Here is a 17,613-nt window from a genome sequence, read left to right as displayed (position 1 = left end):
AAGGCCTGGCACATGGTAGTTGCTTTATAAATGCTTCTCCCTCCCCCCTTTTACTTTCCTCTTCTCCAGTTTCAAACTCCATGTATTTTGGGGGGGCGGGGCAATGAGGGTTAAGTGACTTGCCCAGGCTCACACAGCTATTAAGTGTCAAGTGTCTGAGGCCAGATTTGAACTCAGGTCCTCCTGAACACAGGGCCAGTGCTTTATCTACTGAGCCACCTAGCTATCCCTAAACTCCATGTATTTTTGTTGTTGTTGTTGTTGTTGTTGGGCAGGGCAATGGGGGTTCAGTGACTTGCCCAGGGTCACACGGCTAGTCAGTGTCAAGCGTCTGAGGCCAGATTTGAACTCAGGTCCTCTTGAATCCAGGGCTGGTGCTTTATCCACTGCACCACCTAGCTACCCCCTAAACTCCATGTATTTTTAATGATTGTTCCTCCATCCCTGAAATTTTTTTCCCTCCTCATCTCTGTCTACTGGCTTCCCTGGCTTCTCTAAGATTTAGTTCAAATGCCACCTTCTGAAAGAAGTCAATGTTGGTGTCCCTCATTGCTAGTGCCTTCCCTTTGAGACTGTCTTCCATTTATATAGCAAATGTATATGTAGATCAAAATGTGTTTTGCAGGACTACACATGTATAAACTATGTCAAATTGCTTGCCTTCTCAATAATGGGGCAGTGGAGAGGAAGGAGGGAAAGAATTTGGAACTCAGAATTTGAAAAAAGAATATTAAAATTGTTTTTACATGTAATTCAGGGGAAATAAAATTAGTTTTTTAATGTACATGTATATACATGTATCTTATATGAATTTGTAATTTTTCACATGTCTACCCAAGAGAATATAAGCTCCTTTAGGGCAAGGACAGTGTTTTTGCCTTTCTTTGTACCCTCAGTTTCCACAGGGCCTGGCACACAGTAAGAACTTAAAAAATACTTGCTGAAGGCAAGGAACAAGCATTTATTAAGTGCCTACTATGTACCAGGTACATAGTATGTATGTACCAGGTATGTACCAGGGAGGTATATGCTATTATTATTCCTATTTTGCAGTTGAGGAAACTGAAGCAGACAGAGGTTGATTGACTCATCCAGAGATACAAAAGCTAGTGAGTTTCTGAGGATAATTTGAACTCAGGTCTTCCTGACTACTGGCCCAGCACTCTATCCCTATACCACATGACCAATAAGCATCCAGACTGAGTGAGTGTACAAGTATTAAAAGGAGACAACTGAAGACTGTGTCTACGGGACTGTTTACATTTAGGGATATGAAAAGAGGAAGAAGGATCATCAAAAGAGACAGAAGAAAGAAACATAGAGACTAGAGTCACAGAGAGATAGGAAATGTAGTGTCATGGTGGTAAGAAAGAATCCAGTTTCAAGGAGAGTAGTAAGGAGGATCGAACAATGCACTTACTGTGTAAAGACAGCTGTGGTAAGTGACCAGGGAGTTAGCAATTTAATGCTTGGGGGAAATTATCTATCCTATCTAGGACTCAGTTTCTTCATCTGTAAAATGAAGGGGTTAGACTAGGTGACTTCTGAGATCCTTTCTGGCCCTATATTTATAATCTTACATTCTAACTGTAGGAAGAAAAGACAAAGACGTGATATGATAGCCATTGATATCAATATACTATCATGAGTGCATTACAGGAAGATAAACCTCGCTGCAGTATGAAGGATGGATGAGGAGATAGGAGAAAGGAGACAGGAAACCCCTTTTACCAACCTAAGAACATATCTTCCTTTTGTAACATTATTGATATAGAACTAAATCCTCCCTGAAATATTATTTCATCTAAATTCATCTGTGTATAATCACCTAATGACATTGTATATGCTTTTATGTATACATGAAAATGTAGGTATGTATGTATGTAAAATTTACATAATATGACATTAGTCAGGACAATATTTTATGTGGCATGTCATTTATGTGTATGCATATATACACTTATATACTTGTATACAGGTACATAGGCATATAGCACACACACACACACACACACATATATATATATACACCCCAAATATAGCTATATATAGGCATATAACTATATGTATACATATAACTATACATGTAAATATATGTATATATTATACACACATATAAGAAGCAGCTAGATGGCTCAGTGGATAGAGCACTAAGCCTTCAGTCAGGAAGACCTGAGTTCAAATCTGGCCTCAGACACTCATTAGTTGTGTGACAAGTCACTTAAACCTCTTTTTGCTTTAATTCCCTGGAGAAGGAAATGGCAAAATACCCCCAGTAACTTGCTAAAGAAAACCCCATACAAGGTTACAAAGTCAGACATAACAACAATTATGTGTATTATGTGTGTGTGTATGTATTTCCACACACTGTAAACACTACATTAATTTCGTGACAGAATATTTTCATGAAAGTACAAATGATATTATTTGGTTATCTTGTGTTTACAGAATGGACATCTAGTAGAACATTATTTCAGTTTTCCTCTTTCACCCACTGAGAATATCAGCCAGGATGCCAATTTATGCTATTTCTAGTTGTTGTCTTACTTACGTGGAATGACTCTACCTAGATGACAGGAATGACCTAATGACAGACACAGATTTTATAGTAAATAATTGCTATTGGATTGTGAACAATTCTTTCCTGAGAAAGGCTAAATTCGAACTCCAAAAGAGCTGGCTCCTTACTGACTGGTTATGCTCTGCCACATTTCCTATGTGTACCTGTGTGACATCAATCTTTTGAGGGACTTTGGAGAACTGGGCTGTTTTTGAAAGCTTATCAGAGTGAGCATAATGACTCACTTCCAACAATATTTTTACAAGACTAAAATGATAACACAAGTAATGTGCTGAGAAATGAACTAAATATATGGTAGAGTTGTAACTAATTAAATGCAGAACTTGATCTGGATGTCTATACGTGGTATTCTTCCACTGCTCTTGGCCTGAGTCTTAAAATAGAAGTGTAATGTAGATGATTAAAGTCAGTTCCTGTAGAAACCTTAGCTTTCAATGTCCTGACATCAGTGTACTTAATTAGTCTGACAGACAATCTTGCCAGTCTTGGTCAAGCACAACTCCTAGGATCAATTAACAATTCAGGATAATTTATTCTTAAAATATTTACTCATATCTTTTAAAATTTTTTATTAATCAAAGATTTTTATTCATATCTTTTGATTTTTATGGACTAGATTTTCCCCAGTGTCCTTCAACTCTGCCCTCTTCCTCCCATATAGTCATCCTTTATTAAAAAAAAAAATTAAAGGAAAGAAAAAAATCAGCAAAACAACCAACACAGCTGACAGCAGATGCAACGTTCTACTTCCACAGAGCCCCAGTAATCTGTAAAGAAGGAAGAGGACATGTCTTCTCACTTCTCTTCTTTGGGGTCAATCTTATTGTTTATATTTTCACAATATTCAGTTTCAACTATTTTATGATTGTTGTTCTTTCCATTCATATCACTGCAGCCATTCTGTGTGTTGTTTTTCTTGCTATGCCTACTTTATTTTGTATCAGTTTATATACATATATACATATATATATATATATCCATGTTTCTCTGTATTCAACATGTTAACTCTTATAGCATAGTAATATCCAATTTCATTCATGTATCACAATTAGTTTAGTTATTTCCTAGGCGGTGGGTATCCACTTTGTTTCTAGTTTTGTTATACCCCCCCAAAAATGCTGCCAATAAGATTTGGTGTATATAAGGACTTTCTTTTTGTCAGTGACTTCCTTGGGCTATATGCCTAGCAGTACATTAACCGTCTCAAGGGTATGGACATTTTATTTTATTGTATGACTATTTTTTTTTCTGGGCAATGAGGGTTAAGTGATTTGCCCAGGGTCACAAGCTAGTAGGTGTCAAGTATCTGTGGCTGGATTTGAACTCAGGTCCTCCTGAATCCAGGGCCGGTGCTTTATTCACTGTGCCACTTAGCTGTCCCTGGTATGGACATTTTAATCGCTTAATTGCATAATTCTAAATTGCTTTCCAGAATTGTCCAATTCACAGATTCACGAATGATAAATTGTCTTTCCACAGCCCCTCCAACATTGATTGCTCTCTCGTCACTTCTGCTAATTTTTTTTCCCCTTGGAGGCTGATGTAAGCTATGTAAGGTTGAAAAATAAGAAATTCATCCCGTTATCAACTTACTTTGGTTTCCTCACATCCACAGACACTCTCACATACAAATGGTTCTGCTAAAATTTTCATTTAATTGACATTTTTAGCCAGTTTGGGCTAAAATTTTTAAATAGGTTGATAATGTCTGATCCAATGAACTCTGATCCTTTGACTACATATATGGCAGTCTGCCTGCTATTCCATACTGTTTCTCATGATGTTTGTAAGCAAATAGACAGTTACAAAGATAATTCAACACACATTTTAATTAATCATCTACAGTATTGGGGCAGCTAGGTGGCGCAGTGGACAAAGCACTGGTCCTGGATTCAGGAGTACCTGAGTTCAAATCCGGCCTCACACATTTGACACTTACTAGCTGTGTGACCCTGGGCAAGTCACTTAACCCCCATTACCCAAAAACAACAAAAACAAACAAACAAACAAAATCATCTACAGTATTAAAGGTACAAGGAATATAAAGATGAAAATGAAACCTTCCCTGACCTCAAGGAGCTTACTCTACTGGTATGTGAAACACATACACTGATGAATACAAGGTAATTTGAGAAGTAAATTAGGGGCACCTAGGTGGCACCGTGGATAGAGCACTGGGCTTGGAGTCAGGAAGACTCATCTTAATGAGTTCAAATCTGTCCTCAGACACCTACTAGCTGTATGACGCTGCACAGTGATGGCTGCAGAGCTATGTCTGGGGATGTCAATGAGGAACAAGGAGTAGGCTGTTCCTGACCCTCAATGTATTGCGCATGAGGGAATGAAAGACAAAAATGTGGCTGGCTGGGTGGCCCAGGACATAATCACTTCTCCAGAGAACCAGACCTCTGTGAATGGCAGAAAATCAGAATTGTAGAGGGATAAAGAATTCTAGAATGAAGGGGTTTGTTATCAGAGCGGGGGTTTCTAGAAGCCGTAATGGAATGGGAAGATAATAGAGGATATAAATTATGAAGGAGTAAGGCTGAGGGGTAGAATGGGATGAGAGTGAAAGAAGGGGTGGCAAGGGAAAAGGATTTTTACCTTAACCAAAAGCAGGATACTTTTTTTCTGTTCTCTCTGCTAAGGAGAATCATCTTTGGACTAGAAAGGAGAGAGTGAAAATGGCTAATAGAGATTTGATACCTGAGATAAGTAAGGAGATAGGAAGAGAGCACTGAGTTGCTCTTAATAAGTTCAAGTCCCTAGGCCCAGATATATCCCCAAGATAGTGAAAGAAATAGAGGATGTAATTGAGCCACTGAGTAATTTTGAAAGTTTGTAGAGACCGAAAAATGTATTGGAGGACTGAGGAAGGGCAAATGTCCTAATTTTTGGAAAAGAGAAGAGAGTGGAGTCTGCAACTAAAATCCAATGAGCTTGATTTTGATTTCTACCCAAATTCTAGAACACATTATTTAAAAAGATGATTTATCAATATCTAGAAAAGGAAGTGGTGATCATAAGCTAATAAGGCTTTATTAAATCAATGAGATAACAAACAAAACATTTTACGAATCCATAAAATCCTATATAAATGCTAGCTGCTATTATTATCATCAAAATCAGATTTGCCAGACTAACTTTATTTTTTTAAGTTTTTAATTTATCTACTTTTTTTTAGTGAGGCAATTGGGGTTAAGTGACTTGCCCAGGGTCACACAGCTAGTAAGTGTTAAATGTCTGAGGCTGGATTTGAACTCTAATTTATCTACTTTTACAAATATTTATTATCTCTACCTCCTATTGGCCCCTCCCCTAAAGTCTTTTCAAATAAGAAAGGAAAAAAATCCATAACAAAAATTCATAGTTCAGCAAAACAAACTCCATGGCTATGTTCAACAAATTGGCCATGTCCAAAAATGTATGCCTCAATGTGCACCTCTCTGGGAGGAACTAAATGTCATATGTCATCTTCAGTCTTCTGGAATCATGGCTTATCATTGCACTGATCAAAGTTCCAAAGTCAAAGTCTTTCCTCTAATGTTGTTGTCATTGTATCAATTATTCTCCTAGATCTCACCTCACTTTGCAACCATTCATAGAAATCTTCCCAGTTTCCCCTGAAACTGTCCACTTCCTACTTACATGAACTGATGCTGAGTAAGATGAACAGAACCAGGAGCACATTGTATACACAGTATCAACAACACTGTGTGTTGATCAACTATGATAGACTTGATTCTTCTCAGTAATACAATGGTCCAAGATAGTTCCAAAGGACTCATGATGGAAAATGCTCTCTAATTCCAGAAGAAGAAAAAAGAACTGTGGAATCTAGATGCAGATCAAACCATACTATTTCTATTTTTTTTCTTTTTTGAGGTTTTTCTTTTTTGCTCTGATTCTTCTTGCATAGAATGACTAATGCAGAAATATGTTTAATGTGATTGTACATATATAACATCAGATAGCTTGCTGTCTTGGAGAGGGGGGAGGAAGGGGAGGGAGGGAGAAAAATTTGAAACTAAAAATCTTTTTTTTTTTTTTGCAGGGCAATGAGGGTTAAGTGACTTGCCCAGGGTCACACAGCTAGTAAGTGTTGTGTCTGAGGCCAGATTTGAACTCAGGTCCTCCTGAATCCAGAATCTCTATCCACTTCACCACCTAGCTGCCCCATGAAACTAGAAATCTTATTTTTAAAATGTTGAAAACTATCTCTACATGTAACTGGAAAAATAATAAAATACTTTTATGGAAAAAAAGAAACTGTCCATTTCCTCATTTCTTATGGATATCCCATTATAATCACATACAATAACTTTTAGCTATTCCTCAATAGGAGGAGGAAACTGCTTAATTACCAGTTTGTAAAAAAAAAAGAAAAGAAAAGAAAAGAGAAAGAAAAGAGCAGCCAGGAAGATTTTTGTACATATGGGACACATTTTCTCCAGCTTGTCCCCCATACCTGGAAAGTTCTCACTCCTTATCTCTGCCTCCTGGCTTCTTTTAAGTCCCAGCTAAAATCCTATATTCTGGGAGCAGCTAGGTGGCGCAATGGAGAAAGCACTGGCCCTGGATTCAGGAGGACCTGAGTTCAAATTGGACCTCAGACACTTAATACTTACTAGCTGTGTGACCCTGGGAAAGTCACTTAACCCTCATTGCCCCATAAAACAACATAAAATCCTATATTTTACAGGAAGCCTTTTTCAATTTACTCTTTTATAATCTAAAAAGATTTTAAAATTTTTATTCATTTTAAACAGATACAAAACAAGAAAAAAAAAGAACATTTCCATGTACACAGCAGAACATGAGAGGATTCATATAAAACAATAAGCTTCTGTTTCAAGAACATCTATATAATAAATACTATGCATTATTTTCAAAGCTACCCACCTTTGCTTCCTTCTAGGTTTTCTTTTGTTCTCTGCTGTGCACTTTTTACTTTTTTTTTTCTCCTCCCCCTCTCCCAGCAAGAAGGCATTCTTTCTTAATTCTAGTGTCTCTTCTCCATTAATTATTTCCTATTTATCCTGTAGATAGCTTGTTTATACATATTTGTTTGCTTGTTGTCTCCCTCATTAGACTGCTGTCTCCTTAAGATCAAGGACTGTATTTTGCCTTTCTTTGTATTGACAGTGTCTAGCACATAATAGGTGCTTAATAAATTCCTATTTATAACCTATTGAGTTACATGGGAAGGGAACAAAAGTGGCAGGAAAGATGTGTGACATTAGAGCAAAGCGCATCAAAACTGGAGTATGAATCCCTACTCTTCCATTTATTAGCTGTGTAACCACCACAGTTGAGTCATTTGTACTTCCTACCACACAGAGTTATCATAAGGAAAGTTCTGCATAAATATAAAGAGGAATAGAGATATAGGCCATTTATATCATACCCAGGTTCTGCAGATGGGAGGCTGTGTAGTACAGATGAAAAAGCACTTGTTCTGGAGTCAGGGGATCTGGGTTTGAATCCAATCCACCTCTCATATTTACTAAACATGTGACTTGGGGCAAGTCACTTAACCTCCCTGAGACTCAGTTTCCTTATCTGCAAAATGAGGGGATTAGACTGGATGGCCTCTGAAATAACTTTCCACTCTAAACCTGTGATCTTATTACAGTAATCTGGGCCCCAGAAATGAGTAAGAATAGATCTGATGGAGTTCATAATTCAGGAAATTACGGAATTCTGTCAATGATCTAGAAATTCTTGCTGCTATAAAATATTCTCTCATTAATGTCAATATTCTCCCAGTGGTTCGATATTAAACATTTACAGAACAGTCATCTCTCTGCCTTCTTGGGGGTGGGGCAGAGAGGGGAAGAGGGAAGTGCCATTTTAAATCTATGCCTTTATTGTATTTTCTTTTGTAGTCTTAGAGAATAGCTTATAATCAAAACAAATAAAAATCAAATGACAGACCACCACAGTATTAAAAGAACCAAAATTACACTAACCCAGAGAACAACAGAAGGCTACATGCTAGGCTGCAGCTTGTCATCAGCAATGATATTCTCAGGAGAAATGACATAAACTACATAATCTAGGACATGTATAACCAGAAAAGAAGGTGGGCAAAGATGAGGAATAACAGATGGTTAGCCTGAATGCTAACATTGGTATCTCCTTCCCTCAAGTAGGAAAAGAACCACAGGGAGGCATATATTGCACTGGATGACTATGGAGGAGCTGTGATTGGCATGGGCAGAGGGATCAAATGCCCATATGAACAGAAGTGCAGTACACTTTGACTCAAAGTGTCAATACCCGAAGGGTCTACTACCTCATGGGGTTGGTTCAAGGAAAGCACTTTGTGAACTGTACATCAATGTAAACTGTGTATCAATTGTAAACTGTCAACTGACTACATCAATATGAGCTGCCATTGTGATCAAAGAGTCATGTGAATAGAGCCGGGAGGGATCTCAGAGGTTCTCTTGGCTGAGCACCTCACTTTACAGCTGGGGAAACTGAGTCCCAGAAAAGTTAAGTGGCTTGCCTGATGTCAAATGTTGCTTTGTTGTTTTTGTTCAATTTTTTCAGTTGTGTCCTACACTTTGTGACCCCATTTGGGCTTTTCTTGGCAAAGATACTGGAGTACATGCCATTTCCTTCTCCAGATCATGTCACAGTTGAAGAAACTGAGGCAAACAGGGACTCTTGCCCAGGGTCACCCAGCTAGAAAGTATCTGAGGCTGGATTTGAATTCAGGTCTTCTGACCCCAGGTTAAGCATTCTATACATTGTGCCACCTAACTGCCCAGAAAGTCAAATGTCATATCTAGCAAAAGTCAAATGTAGTATCTAGCAAAAGACAGAATGGAAGGACAATCACTCTCCTGCATTCTGACTTTGAGTAACTCCTTGTGGCTTCTGATATAGTACATACACTCTGCCCCCAACATTTTACTTTTCAACTAGCTGTTGTGGCAATGTAGAAACCTGAGTTGCATGGCAATTTAGGGGCATCAATTGGAGACTGTAAGAAACTCTAGAAAGATTTAGCAGATAAACATCTTCTTGTAAGATAAGGGTGAAGGAGATAGTAGGGGAATGATAGGAACTGAAGAAGAGGGGAGAGGAGGGAGCTCTTAGGAAATGGCCTCAATTTTTTGTGGAATTTTCTACCTCCTTAACGCTAGCCTTTGGCATCCCTGGCTTCCTTCATGTCTCAGCTAAGACCTAACTCCTGTAAGGAGCCTTTTCCAGGCCTCCTTAATCTTAGTACCTTCTCTCTGAGATGATCTCAATTCAACATATATCTTGCCTGCACCTAGTTGCTTACATGTTGTCTACTCCATTAGACTATTATCCCCTTGAGGGCAAAGCCTTTTTTTTCTTTGTTTATCTTTGTATCCTCAGATCTTAGCACAATCCCTGACATGTAGTAGATACTTAATAAATGCTTGCTGAATTGTAAAAATAAATACTTGTTGACTTGGCCAGAGGACTAGATAATAGAATAGGAGATGAAGGTTTAAAAATACTAGGTTTGGGGCAGCTAGGTGGCACAGTGGATAGAGCACCGGCCCTGGAATCAGGAGTACCTGAGTTCAAATCCGGCCTCAGACACTTAACACTTACTAGCTGTGTGACCCTGGGCAAGTCACTTAACCCCAATTGCCTCACCAAAAAAATAAAAATAATAAATAAAATTTAAAAAAAACACTAGGTTTATCTGGTCAGGAAAGGAAGTATGAAAAAATGATCTACGCAGAAAAGGGTTATTCAAGAAAAGTATGGAGTTTCCTTCTATCACGTCTTTTGTTGTTTGTTTGTTTGTTTTGGTGAGGCGATTGGGGTTAAGTGACTTGCCCAAGGTCACACAAATAGCAAGTATCAAGTGTCAGAGTCCAGATTTGAACTCAGGTCCTCCTGAATCCAGGGCCAGTGCTTTATCCACTGCGCCACCTAGCTGCCCCTCAGCTTACCTTTTAATAAAAGCTTCTTTATATCTTGTCTTTTTTGTGTAGTGAAAAGAGCTACATTTGGATTCAGAGGATCTGGGCTCAATCTCTGTCTCTGCCTCTTCATCAATGCATGCATGGGCCTGGGTTTTATCATCTAGAAAAAGAGGAGTTGGACTAGTTGACCTCCAAAGTACCTTCCAGCTCTAAATTTATGATCCCAGCCTTCTCTCTTAGCCAATTTAGCTCTTTATATTGGTTATAATTAAACCTGGGCAATTGATATTTAGGAAGGTAGATAAAGTTTTAAGCCTTTAAAATACTGTGAGAATTTTATAGATTTCTTTTCTGAGATAGATTGTATGATTCTTAAGGGCAGGGCCTGATTTGTTTCATTGCATCCCCAGTGCCAGGCTCAGTGAGTAGCACATAGTAGGCATTTAAGAAATGTTTGTGGATTATTGAGTAAGTGGCATAAATATCTTAATGATGATCAAGTGTGAAAGATTTAGCTCCTCTGATCAAGACAATTTCAAAGGACTTAGGGTAGAAAAATATTATCCACTTCTGGATAAATGATAAATTCTGAATGCAAATTGAAATGTAATTTTCTCGCTTTATTTTTCTTGCTTTTTTGCAATATGGCTAATATGGAAATATATTTTGCATGAAAAAAGGAAAAGTGGCACAGGTAGTTTGATGGGGTTGAAGTCAGGAAGACCAGAATTCAAATCATGGATCTGACCAACTGTATTATCCTGGACAAGTCATTTAATCTCCATGTGCCTCAGGGGTTATCAGATCTTTGAAAGAGAAGGAATTTATAATATAATAAGAATTTAAGTACTATACATATGATTTTAAAATCATTCACAATCTGGCTCCATCCTACTTTTCCAGGCTTATTGGATTTTGCCCTGCTTTGTGTTAGAGCATCGTCCAAATGACCTCTTTGTTGTTCTTCATACATCATATCCTGCCTCTTGTCTGTACCTTATACACTGACTGCACCCCGCCCCCCATGCTTGGAATTCATCACCTCCCCAATCTATCCAACCTTTAACATTCTCCACCTGCAGGGGGCAGCTAGGTGGCATAGTGGATAAAGCACTGGCCTTGGATTCAGGAGGACCTGAGTTCAAATCCAGCCTCAGACACTTGACACTTAACTAGCTGTGTGACCCTGGGAAGTCACTTAACCCTCATTGCACTGTCCAAAAACAAAAACATAATCCACCACATTCTCCAGCTGCCTTCAGAGCTGAATTCAAGTGCCTCCTCCTACAGGAAGTTTATCTTGATTCTCCTCCTCCCATTTCCAGTTGTGAGTGCCTTGCCCCCTCAGAAATTACTTTATAGCTACAGTCTTTAGCATATGTTTTCTATTTAATTTCCTATACATAGTTCGTTTCCTTTCATTAGAGTGTATAGAATTATTTTGTTTTTATCTTTGTATCTCCAGGGTCTGGCTCAGTGCATGGTACATGGGAGGTACTACTAATAAATGCTTCTGATTAAAGGCCAGATCTAATATGACAAAAACAAACAAACAAAACAATTTGCTTTTTCCATATCAAACAGAAGAGTATATTAAAGAATCTGGGAGAGTAGATAATGCATAAATATACCTGTATTTGCTTATTGAAAGAGAAAAATGCCTAGTGGGCAATCAGGAACTCCTCTCTGTTATGAATACTATAAAATGCCACCTAAGGTGTCTGCAATTACTTAGCCACAGGTGACCCAAGAGAATGCAAAAGCCATGAACAAATGGGAGGGACCTGAGAGTACTGCTTTGTTTTATGAGCTGCCCTGTTAAGCTGACAAAGGAAGATTTAAAACTGGAAGAATTTAAAATGGATTTTCCCAGGTGACCCAGAGATGGTTTATCAGTAAATGTTTAAACACCCTGGTTTTCACAGGAGTTTTGGTGACTCTGGAAAAGAGCCCTTTCTGTAGGGAGAAATAAGTTCTTCCTTGATCACAGAAACTAATAATGAAATGTCAAGAGCTCTAAGCCAGGCAGAGGTGTTCATGCTTGAAATCCTGCTACTAGAAAGGCTGAGGCTGGTGGATAGCTAGAGTGGAGGAGTTCTGAGATGCATTTGAGCTAAGGCAGTATATGACAAGTTAAGCCAATCAGGTGTCTGAATGAAGTCTAGCACCATTATGGTAAACCTGTGGTGGGAGAACACCAGGCTACCTGAGGAAGGGCATGCTAGCCCTGACTGAAAGCAGAGCAAGTCAAAGCTTCCATCCCTGCCTATTTACAATGGGATCAGGACAAGGATTGGCAACTGCATTTATAGCCTAAGATAGGGAAAGGGGCAGCTAGGTGGCGTAGTGGATAAAGCACCAGCCCTGGCTGGATTCAGGAGGACTTGAGTTCAAATCCAGAATTAGACACTTGACACTGACTAGCTGTGTGACCCTGGGCAAGTCACTTAACCCTCACTGCCCCACAAAAAAGAAGGAAAGAAAGAAATACAGGGAGATCCAGTCTCAAGTAAAAGAAAAGAAGGAGAAGGAGAAGAGCATCCTTGTATCTAGAATCAGTGTACCTAATTCTGCTTCTGACTACTTGTGTCATCTTGGACAAGTCACATAAACTCTCAGGTCTTAGTTTCCTCAGTTACAAAATGAGGACAATTAACTAGATCAAGGGTTCCTAACTTAGGGTCTATGTGAATCCCCCAAGGTGTCTATGGGCAGATTTGCAGGGGACTATGAACTTGGATGGGAAAAAGTCATATATTTATTTGAATCTAATTGGCCTCCTAAGTAATTCTATGTATTTTATTCATTTAACAACATTAAACAGAGATGGGTGAGTCCATAGATTTTATCAGACTGCCAAAGGGGGATCATGACAGAAGGTTAGAACTCCTGGAATGAACCCCAGGACCTCATCCCATTCTAGCATTATTATCATATGATGCTATTTGGCATTTATGTTATAGAACTTTTCTTCTAAGGAAAGAGTCTGTGTTGGATAATTCATAAAGCACTGGACTTCAAGTCAGGGGACCTGAGTATGGATCCCAACTCTGATACTATCTGATGACCTTTGCCTCTCTGTACTTCAGTTTTTTCTATAAAATGGGAATAATACTAATTGCCTTACCTATATTCCCCCTTAACCACCCCTCCCCCCAAGCTTGTAAGAAAAGTCCTTTGTAAATCTTAATGAGTTGTTTGTTATTGGGATACAACTAGTTGGGTTTTTAAAATACCCTCTCTCTCTAATCTATCACACAGCTACAAAAGAAATCTTTCTAATGCAAAAGTCTGATCACATAATTTCTCTGCTCAAAATCCAAAGGTAGCTTCCCACTGCCTCCTATATAAAACATAAGTAATTATTTTGGCATTTAGGGCCCTCTGTGGTTTGACTGTACTCTAACATTTTAACCTTATTTCACACGATTCTCCCTTACTACATACTGTCACTGCCAGACTGTACTCCCAGCTGTTCCCTGCTCTCCTGCTGCTTTCTCCTACCTCCATGCCCTTGTACATTCCAGCCTCCATTTCTAGAGGTGGTTCCTTGTACATCTCCGCCCATTGGAATCTTACAGCATGAAGCTTTCTGTTAAAAAGGATGGAGGGAAAAAGAAGATGACCCCACCCCTTTCCAATTCCATAAGTTATTAAGTCAGCTGCCTCCCCTCAAGTCTGTCACAATGGCAGGATTCCTGAGGTCTTTTAAATTTGGTTTCAGAAGCCAATCCCCAAATGATTTCATAGTTTTGCTCTAGAAAGTTATTTAATGGACATATATGTATTAGAAGAAAATTCTTAGCTCAGGAATGAACATAGAAATCCAGTATAATATGAACTACCAAGAATATGGACCAAGGGTGAACCATTAGTTTAATAACATTAAAATCTATCAATAATTATTTTAATCCATCTACTACGTGCCAGGTATTTGGGTAGGTGCAAAGACAAAAAAAAAAAAAGAAAGAATCCTTGCTTCAAGAAGCTTGCATTCTATTGGGGGATGACAGTTGTACAGATGAGGAAACTGAGGTGAACAATATTAAGTGACTTGCCCAGAGTCATACAGTTCATAAATGTCTGAGACCAGATTTGAACTCAGGAAGATGAGTCTTCCTGACTCAAAACCCAGCACTCTTTCTACTGTGCCACCTAGCTGCCCCATCCCCATTTTTACAGATGAGCAAATTGAAGCAAATAGAGATTAAGCGACTTGTCCAGGCATGATATTTCAGGCCAATTAGGGCATGAGCCTAGTGATGAGTCCCCTCAGCTCTGCCTCCCAGGATGAGACAATACCTCTGTGTGTTGCAACATCAGTAATGATTTCAAGCAATCTTCTATGAGCCAAACACTATTCTAGGGACGGGACTGGGGTTATGAAGTCCCCCCCCCCTCAAAAAAAGAGAAACCATCTCTATTCTCAAGAAATTTACATTTTATTGGGGGAAGATAACATGTACATATACAGTACGAGCATATACTTATAGGGGGAGTCTGGCTCCCCTAAGGGAAGAGAAAGACATCTCCCTTCTTGGGGCCCAGAGTATTGAATCAGGAAAGTCCTATGAGAGAAAGCTGCCCCCTCAATCCCATGATCCATTAGTCATTCCTGTATTCGGTCTGTGAAGAAGCTGTTCTAAAGTCTTGGGCCTATTGATTCACTCTGCCCTACTTCCAGGATCTCATGTTATAATTAGCACAGTTGTGGTGACCTCAGTAACCAAAAGTCGTTGACTGTAAATGTTCCTTAGCTATCACTTAAACCATGGTTTTCCAAATTGTGGCCAACTGATCATTTGCAGCAGATTATTCAAGATTTTCATTGCAATTGCCTCCATTTTCTTCTGTTTTCATCTTTGTCTCCTTTTTTCTCTTCCCCTAGTTCTCCTCGAATGTGAAACACGAGTTAATTAAAGTGGTTGGATAAAATAAAAAGAAAAAAAATTAAAGGAACCTTAAGTACAGCAATAATAATATTTTTACTCTTAAAACACCCCCGAAGCAAACTGCACTATTTGAGGGTGTCGTGCAGAGAAAACACTAGATGTGTTGTCAGAGGACCTAGGCCTCTGTGTGACCTTGGGCAAGCCACTTTAGCCTTTAAGGGCCTCAATTTCCTCATCTGAAGAAACAGAGTGATTGAACTAGATGTCCTTTCAAGTCCCTTCCAGCAATAAATCTGTGTTCTTAAATAAACCTGGTGTTTTTCATACAGGGAGACAGATGACCTGGGATCAGTCTGAAACCCTGAGGCAGCTTCTGTGACAGTAGGAAGTCAGCTCCTGGGACAGTTCATTTCTTAACATAAGAATCATCTCCAGCCACAGCTAGTCCTGGAGGGCATCTTTATTGATGGCATTGGAGGGACAATGCAGCAGAGTAGCTGTGGTTATGACCAGGAAGGGTGGGGGTAGGGGAAGGGAGTGTCGGGGTTGGAGAGGAGGTTCCAACTCAGAGGATCGACCTTGCAAGAACCTTCTCAACCAAAATGCCTGAGTTCTGCCGCAACTGGAGGAAGAACAGCTGCTGGTGAAAAGGGTAGGAGGTTCATATGGTCAGCTCAGCAGGTGCTGAACTATACCCTTATTGGATCTTCCCTGGCCTCGGAACAGGGCTGGCAAAATACAATACCTCCCCCAGGTGCCCTGCATTGCAGAGCAGAACCTCTTTCTACATAGAATGTTTGTTGTTTTTTTTTTTACCTTGGGCCGCATAGAGGGGCGGCGCTCTCAGCAGCTGAATCTTTGGAGAGTAGCTTGCCAGAAAGGCGGGGGGTGGGGGGGTGGGGGGGGTGGGGGGGTGGGGGTGGAGAGAAGGGGGGGGGGAGAAGAATTAACATCCGCTACAATTCCATGCATATATACCACATTTACTAAATATCTGCTGCTAATAGTGTTTAACAGAGATTTAAAACCTTTTTCAAAATTCAGAGTATTTGGTTATATTTAGTCATTTATTTCTTACCTCATTCTGCACACGGGTCTCATTGCACTACGCGATTCCTTCTGTTGAAATTTCTAATATGAGGGTCGCAATATATCATCTGCGAAGTCGTAGGTGCAATTCTGCCCAGGGACAGGGGGATGAACAAAATGATCTTGCGTCCTCTCCAGCCTTATGCGCATGTGACTCCAGACATTCACAGCTTTTATTAATCCAAGAAAATTTAGCCACATTTTTTCAAAAACAACTCTTCCCTAACCCCAACCACTACCTGTGCACCAGAAGACACCTTATAGCCCCACTCCCACCCCACTCCCACTCCCCAAACACCGAAACGCACCAGGGTGGAGGTGGGAGCTAGAAGTAAGACTGGTTGTAGTTCAAGTTGAGGCCACTAGAGCGCACTAAGCGATCCCGAAATAAAGCCCATTTAGCAAACCTTTTAAAATCTCAAAATATAAAATAAAGGGTACGTTGTAGTTCCAGAACATCAAAGGATACCTTCCTCAAAAACTTTGAGCAAACGAAGACAATGAGAAATGTTTCCTTGGCAGTTTAGAAGGCACAAGGATGGAAAGCAACTCCACTTGTTTTAGTTTACATTCATTAAATTTGTCATGACTGCATCCTATTGGGATGGTGTCTGTGTCCTACAGATTCATCTTCTGAATCACTGAATTGGGATCATCTATTTACAGCCGTAGTGACCTTAGAGAACATCTAGTCCAACCTCCTCATTTTACGAATTAATCAGTGGGATCAACTGACTTAATTTGCCCAAGGTCATATAGGTGTTAAGTAGTGGAACTGGGATTTGAACCCAGATCCTTTGACTCCAAATCTAGCATCTTTTCACTTCACTGCGATACCACCCATAGGCTAATTCACACATATTTTATTTTCTTAACTTAAAAATAAATTTTTAAAGTACTAGAAAAGCAGCAAATAAAACTACTCTATAGTACAAAAGCTGCTAGTTTGGGAATCTGAGGACTTGAGTTTGAATCCTGACTGACCACATGCTGTCATTCAAGTAGTCATGACCTCCTTTGGGCTTTTTTTTTTTTTTGGCAAAGATACTGGAATGGTTTGCTATTTCCTTCTCTAGCTCATTTTACCAGATGAGGAAACACAAGCAAACAGGGGTAAGTGGGTTGCCTCTTG

At 39.4% G+C, this 17,613-nt stretch overlaps 1 protein-coding gene across 2 annotated transcripts in view; it reads right to left on the bottom strand.

Annotated features, from left to right (window-relative positions):
• Nucleotides 1–16,781, bottom strand: part of RIPPLY2 (ripply transcriptional repressor 2) — an 89,741-nt gene extending 72,960 nt beyond the window's left edge. For both annotated transcript variants that reach the window (XM_044000065.1, XM_044000066.1), the window contains exon 1: nt 16,471–16,781. The gene's annotated coding sequence lies outside the window, so the exon portion shown is untranslated. The remainder of the gene's footprint in view (nt 1–16,470) is intronic.
• Between the last annotated feature and the right edge of the window lie 832 nt (nt 16,782–17,613).

Source organism: Dromiciops gliroides, chromosome 4 (genome assembly GCF_019393635.1).
Source record: "Dromiciops gliroides isolate mDroGli1 chromosome 4, mDroGli1.pri, whole genome shotgun sequence".
Classification (NCBI taxonomy): Eukaryota; Metazoa; Chordata; class Mammalia; order Microbiotheria; family Microbiotheriidae; genus Dromiciops; species Dromiciops gliroides.
Note: the sequence above shows the minus strand (reverse complement) of the source record. Positions and strands in the feature narration are given on the sequence as shown.